This window comes from Coenobita brevimanus, chromosome 19 (assembly GCF_032717465.1).
Source record: "Coenobita brevimanus isolate Jiangsu-jjx chromosome 19, ASM3271746v2, whole genome shotgun sequence".
NCBI classification, from domain to species: Eukaryota; Metazoa; Arthropoda; class Malacostraca; order Decapoda; family Coenobitidae; genus Coenobita; species Coenobita brevimanus.
This window is the reverse complement of record NC_136972.1, coordinates 1,490,773-1,498,315: the sequence shown is the minus strand read 5'-3', so window position 1 is coordinate 1,498,315 and position 7,543 is coordinate 1,490,773.

Here is a 7,543-nt window from a genome sequence, read left to right as displayed (position 1 = left end):
GTGTGTGTGTGTGTGTGTGTGTGTGTGTGTGTGTGTGTGTGTGTGTGTGTGTGTGCGCGCGTGCGCATATCCCTGTTATTTCTGTGTGCTGCAGGTGGTTTTGTGTGTGTGTGTGTGTGTGTGTGTGTGTGTGTGTGTGTGTGTGTGTGTGTGTGTGTGTGTGTGGCCTGGGGTACGAAAACATTAGAATATTCCAGTCTATTCACACAGGAAAATAACCCGACACGTCATTTCCCACTAACTCATTAATTTACCTCTTCAGCTTGAGGACTTCTTAACTTTTTTTCAGGCTAAAATATTATTCAACTCAGAGACTGCTTTGCATAATCTCGGGGTTATTGATAGCCTTCATTAACCACACACACACACACACACACACACACACACACACACACACACACACACACACACACACACACACACACACACACACACACACACACACACACACACACACACACACACACACACACACAATCTCTCTCTCTCCCTCAGCTAAATAATACTCCCTCGTGTTGTTTTTAATTAACCTTTCAGATGCATCAGGTTATCCCCTAAATCCACTCAAGTAATAATCAGGTAATTCACTTCAGAATAAAAGGTCCTCTACCTGTATAAGGCTAAATTAATGATATATCTCACATTATCAGCTCGAAAAATTAGCCTGAAGTAAATATCCGTCTAACATCCGTCTCGTCGGTCAAGGAAGCTCCCTAACACCTCTTCCCAAGCTATTTAGGATGCTTCTTACTCCTTACTATCTTCTTGTGTGTCATTTAAACCATTCAAATACCACCATACTTAACATAACATACAAACTGATATTAACTAGCCGTATACAAAAATAAATCGTTAAGGATGAGGCGATAGGGAGCATCGTTAACTGAAGTGAATAAGGGACAAGGCTCTTCTCTCAGTCTAACCTAAGCCTCTATTTCTGGCCAGGTGTGGAGGAAGATATGTGTGTGTGTGTGTGTGTGAGTGTGTGTGTGTGTGTTTAGCCACTATAAAGAATGTAAAGACTGTACATTTGATGATGATGAATACCATTATATGTATTTTAATGATATTTGTGAAGGCTTAACATGTTTCCATCGTCATCATCACCATCACTGTCCTTACTATTACTACTACTACTACTACTACTACTACTACTAATAATAATAATAATAATAATAATAATAATAATAACAATGATAATATTACTATTATTATTATTATCATTATTATTATTATTATTATTATTTTTATTATTATTATTATTATTATTATTATTATTATTATTATTTTTTACTACCACTACTACTACTGTTATTACTATTACAACAACAACAACAACAACAACTACTACTACTACTATTACAACTACTACTACTACTACTGTTATTACTATTACAACAACAACTACTACTACTACTATTACAACTACTACTGCTACTACTATCATCAATATTAACACTTTTCCTGGCAGCGATATACTAAATACGCTGTGTTTGCAGCATGTATTAGTGGGTATATGGGTGCGGCGGGGGGGGGGGGGAGACTGCGTTGGAATTACGTATGGGCAGTGTGAGTTAATGAAGGTGGAATGTAGATGAGAGAGAGAGAGAGAGAGAGAGAGAGAGAGAGAGAGAGAGAGAGAGAGGCTAATACATAACAAGGCCTGTCTGTAGATAAAAGGCAGGAGTAGCCATTAAGAAGAGAGCGTCAAATCTGAGTGAAAGAACGCGAAAAAAAAAAAAAAGTTAAAGAAAAAAGAAGGTAAAAGAGAGTAGTCATATGCACAAATTTTAACTATGTCAAAAAAATAAATAAATATATAAAATCCTCGTAAATTAGTTCATATTTTGAGTATGACAGTTTTATCCTCGTTTCCAGTACGCTTTACCACATGTCACAGGATGCCGATGGCGGTATTTCCCTTCTGTACTCAGTTATATGGTCCTGAATTGCTACTTCTTTTGGACAAAACTTATTGTATTGTCTATCCTTCCTCACAATCGCACAGTGCAGCTTCACGCTCATTTATACCTCTCTCTCTCTCTCTCTCTCTCTCTCTCTCTCTCACACACACACACACACACACACACACACACACACACACACTTATACACATCCTAAAACCTGCAGGATTAAAAGTTACCCTCTTAACAAGACGCCTTTTATCTCCCTTTGAGCTGCACAAACTCTTAAACAATGCCTTATTCCTCATGCCATGCTCCTCACAACATCACTTCGGCTCTTTCACTGCGCTCACTCACTCGCTCACATTCCTTCACACTGTAAGCTGTACCCTCTCTAACTCACTCAATGGTGCCTGAGAGAGACGCCTTCATGTGGCGGCACTGATATGACTGGCTGGCTCTCTTGCCGGGCCATACAAACGTCCCTCACTCCTTGTCTATCACCCAAAGGTAGGATTAGTGGACTGCCAAGGTTAAATTCAGTCTGCAGTCCACTGGGTCCACGTTCAGATATGTCCGAGGTTGCAACTACTACTACTACTACTACTGCTGCAACTACTACATCTATTAACTCCCCTTTATGTCTTCACTCCCTTCCATTCCTCACTTCGCTCGCACTCATCTTCTGCCAGCACATCTTACTCACTTCACTGCCTCATTTCTCTCTCTCTCTCTCTCTCTCTCTCTCTCTCTCTCTCTCTCTCTCTCTCTCTCTCTCTCTCTCTCTCATTCACCTCCTTCCCTAACTTCTCTCACATTCACTCCTCTCGTATACTCAGTTTTCAAACACTCATTTCTCGCTCTATTCCCATTCACTTCTTTCCTTCACTTCTCTCATACTATCTTCCCTCTCTTACCTTCTCACTTGACTCACTTCTCTCTCCCGCTTGCTTCCTTCCCCAACTTACCTCTCGTCCGCTCTCTCTCTTTCTCTCTCTCTCTCTCTCTCTCTCTCTCTCTCTCTCTCTCTCACTTGTCTTACTTATTTCCCTCCTTCACTTCCCTCCTTCACTTCCAACGTTCCCAGGGTCCCTTTTCATTCTTTCTCACTTATTTTCCTTCCTCACTTTTACATCACTCACCTTCCTCCTGCAATTTCTCTCACTGTCCTCCTCACATCTCTCACCTCTTCCTTCCCTCCCTCCTTCCATTCTTTCAGTCTCTCTCCCATCTCTCACCCCGTCCCTCTTTCCCTCTCTCATTCAGTCTCTCCATTCCATTGCTTCCTTTCTACATCAGCATACACATACCCTTGCGCCTCAAGCTCTTACCTTCTTAACACTAGGTAATCCATCTTGTCCTCCTCCTCCTTCGCCTCCCCTTAATTCCTCAACTATTGCCCTATCAGTCACTTGCATCTTCTCCTCCTCTTGCATTCTTTGGCTCCTTCTTGCATGGTTGTGTACACTCTCTCTCTCTCTCTCTCTCTCTCTCTCTCTCTCTCTCATTTTCATTCTTCGTTCCAGCCACCTTCGGAATGAACGTGGACTTTTATTTTTATTCTTTGTTGACATATATTCAGTCTTTCTGGGTCTATTTCTTCATGCATGTCTAACCTCGTCTTTTAACTCATAGAACTGTTTAGCTTAGCCTTCCTATAACAAACAGCCACGAAAGGACCAACAAGTTTGATGACTGCCTTCCTTTGCCCCTTTCCTTCCCTTTGTAGTCTGATTCTCAGCACCCTTTTTCTCTCTTCATGTTTCCATTCTTGGTCATTTTCTCCTCCTGAATGACTAAGAACATTTATGCTTCCTTAGTCCTGCCTATCTGTTTCTTTATTGTTTCATGTCATCTTTCCTGGATCTGATCGTTCTTGCATGGGTTTTGCATCTAATCCTCTGCTTTTCTTTCTTTGCATTCTATTTCACCCCTCATGTTTCCATTCAGGGCTCGTTTGTCCTTCTGGATAACTCTGTACCTTCCTCTTTGCGTCCTTCACTGAGCTTCTGTCGTCTGTTTTTACAGGTAAATTCCATTTTTCCTCGATCCAGCTCTATCGCAGGCTGTCTTCCTTCCTTTTGGTTTCTTTTCATCCTTCATCATTTATATCAATTTCTTTTTTCTTTACAATCCCTCTCCTCCGTTTCGTCCCTCTTACCCCTATATTTCGCTACTTCACTGTGCACAGTCTCCTTTGTACTCTCTTTTCCTTGATTTATTACCCTCCCATCACTCCTTTTTCTCCTCTTCATTATTTCTCACCGTCCACTCTCCATTACCCCTCCCCCACTGTCTTCCTCTCCCTATTACCATCCCAGTCCTCCTGTTCTTCCACCTATTCTTTTAGTATTTATAGTCTTATCCCTCTTCCCTTCTCTTGTCCATTTATTACATTCTTGTTTCCTGCCATGTCTCTTCATTATCAACTCTACTTTGCCTCCTCTTTCCTTCCTAGATTTCTTTTCTACTTTCCCTGTCTTTTCTGCCATCTCTCCTTTCTACCCTCACCCCCTTTCTTTCCTCTTCCCTTCTTTCTCCAGCTACTTCCCTCTCCCTCACTTCTTGCTTGTTTCCCAACTCTCCGATATTCTTCTCGCTATTATACATACACTTTCCTTTCCCACCTGAGTCCCCTTTCTCTCTTCTCTTCCATCTATCTTTTATCCACTTTTCCTCCTATTCTCTCTCTCTCACTCTCTCTCTCTCTCTCTCTCTCTCTCTCTGGACTCTTCATTTTTTTCTATCCCTTGTCCTTCATTTTTTTTTTTTCCGCCTTGACGCTCTCCCTGTCTCCTTGCCCGTCCTTCCTCCTCCACCAATCTCTCTCTCTCTCTCTCTCTCTCTCTCTCTCTCTCCTGCTTCTCCGTTTCTCACTTTTTCTGTTATCCATACCATCTCTTCTTCCTTCCATGGCGCTTCTTCAGTTCTCTCTCATATTTCCTCTTTCATTTATCTTTGTGTTTTCCTCTTCCTCTTCCCTCTTTTCTAGTTCGTAAATTTTTCCTCTTTCATAACCTTTCTTCCTCCCACACTTGCTCCCTGCTACTCCTTCCCGTTCTGCCACTCCCCTGTATCTTCCTGATTCCTCCTTCCCAGCACTTAAGTTCTTCCACTTTCCCCGTCCTTCTTACTTATCCAAGCTCCCCATCTCTCTCTCTCTCTCTCTCTCTGTCCCATCCTTCTTCCTCCATCCCCTCTTCTTGTGAAACTCTCTTCCACTCCTACCTTTTTCCTCTCCGTGCCTCCTCCCACTTTTCCATCCCACTTCCTTCCACTTTCCTTAATCTCGTCCTCCCCATTCCCTTCCCTCAGTAAAAACCGTTCCCTTCTCCCTTTTCTCTCGCATCCTTCCACCTCTTCCAACTCTCCTACTCCCTCCTTTCTCCTCCTTCAACTCTCTTACTCCCTCCTTTCTCCTCCTTCAACCCTCCTACTCCTTCCTTCCACCTCTTCCAACTCTCCTACTCCCTCCTTTCTCCTCCTTCAACTCTCCTACTCCCTCCTTCCACCTCTTCCAACTCTCCTACTCCCTCCTTTCTCCTCCTTCAACTCTCCTACTCCCTCCTTTCTCCTCCTTCAACTCTCCTACTCCCTCCTTTCTCCTCCTTCAACCCTCCTACTCCCTCCTTTCTTTTTCCTGTTCCTCTTCCCTCCACTCTTTCGTCCCCACTTCCATCCCTTCAGTAACAAATGCTTTCGTCACCACCATCCTTCCTCCTCTTCCCACACCTCCTGGGGAAGGGGTGAAACAATACTTCCTTAGTATCCCTGCTTGTCGTGAGAGGCGACTAAAAAGGGCGCTTTTGTCTCCAATCATTTTCTCTTCACTGTGCTCTTCTTCTGTCCCACCCCCCCTTATATATATATATACATATATATATATATATATATATATATACATATATATATATATATATATATATATATATGTCCTTGTCTCTTCCGGCCATTATTTTCCCTCTGCTCCTATCCGGTTAGTCATATGGTTTTATGGACAGTTGAAGGACCTCCCACTGACGCTAACCCCTCCTCCCTTCCTCCGTGTGCTTTAACGCCAAGCTGTGTCATCATCAAGCCGCTTCATCGCCAAAACCACTTCAGCGCCAGCCTTGGTGCTATATGGTCCATTATGGCTTGATGCTAGTTCTTGATTATTCCATCCTTCCTCCTCCACGCACCTCTCCCCCTCCCTCTTTTCTCCCAGATTTTCTCCTCTACCCACCTCTCCCTCTCTCTTCGCTCACAACGTTCCTCCTCTACCCATCTCTCCCTCTCCATCTACTTCTTCCCGTCATTTCTCCTTCCCGTTCCTATTTTTTTTTTCTCTCTTTCCTTCCCCTTCCCCCAGTATGGCTCCCCTCCCACTGTATCATCTCCCCAGCCTTCCTCCTCTACCCATCTTTCCCTTTCCATCTTCTCTCCCTTCCTTCCTCCCTGTCCCTTTCCTCTCCCTTCTTTCCTCTCTCCAGTAAGACACTCTCAGCTCCCCGTCCCATCCGTGTTTTGTGGACGTCCAACCGGGTTACTTCACGGATAATGCAGCGCCGCGACCCCACTAATCTCTTTTGCGCCCCATTAAGGACTGTGGAGTGGAAGGCGTTACTCTGCCTTAGTGTATTCATGTTTTGGGACGAGCAGTGTGAAGGTGGGAGGTGAGGCGGGGCCTTTAAACCTGCGTGGGTGGTGTAGCTGGCTCTCCTTTGTCGGGAAGCTTCGTGTGGGATTTGGAGTGCCTCTGTGTGGGTGGGAGGGTGTTAGGATGTGTGATCGTGTGGAAATTTGGCTGTGTGTGTGTGTGTGTGTGTGTGTGTGTGTGTGTGTGTGTGTGTGTGTGTGTGTGTGTGTGTGTGTGTGTGTGTGTGTGTGTGTACCTATATACATGAGCTTGGGTACGTGTGTAAGTAACGTGTCTAAAAGCTTTTACACAACATTCTTTTTTAATATGTAGTTATTAGCAGTAATTGTTAAGCTATGCGGACTAATTTCCTGAAATATAACGTATGTGTGACACTTGTGCTTACTGCCAGCCTCTCCAAAACCATATTCTTACAAAAAGTCCTAATCCCCCCCCCTTTCTTCGGTATACCCCAATCCCTCCCTCTTCTTCGTTATACCCTAATCCCTCCTTTACTTCGTTATACCCTAATCCCCCCTCTTCTTCGTTATGCCTTTCCATTCACTCATTCCTCCTCTTTAACCAGCCACAAACGCACACCACCACTGCATCTTAGCTGGTACATCGCGGGTAAAGCCTATAATCCCTGTGCTTCGCTTCCAGTCTCCCTGTCACAATTTTATCGAGTACTGCCATAACTCCCGCCCCTCCCTCAGCTCCCCAAATCCCTAAAAAAATTATTGCTATTAATTTCCAGTCCTCCTCTACCAATTCACCTCTTCCTGCTTTAACCCTTTCATTTGGGAGACTTTATGCTTGTGTGTGTGTGTGTGTGTGTGTGTGTGTGTGTGTGTGTGTGTGTGTGTGTGTGTGAGAGAGAGAGAGAGAGAGAGAGAGAGACAGACAGACAGACAGACAGACAGACGGACAGAAAGACAGACAGACAGACTCGTACTGGAGAGCATAATTAAATCTATACCTCATTCTCTCCAGTTTGAAAAATCACCCCCAAATCTAAGAA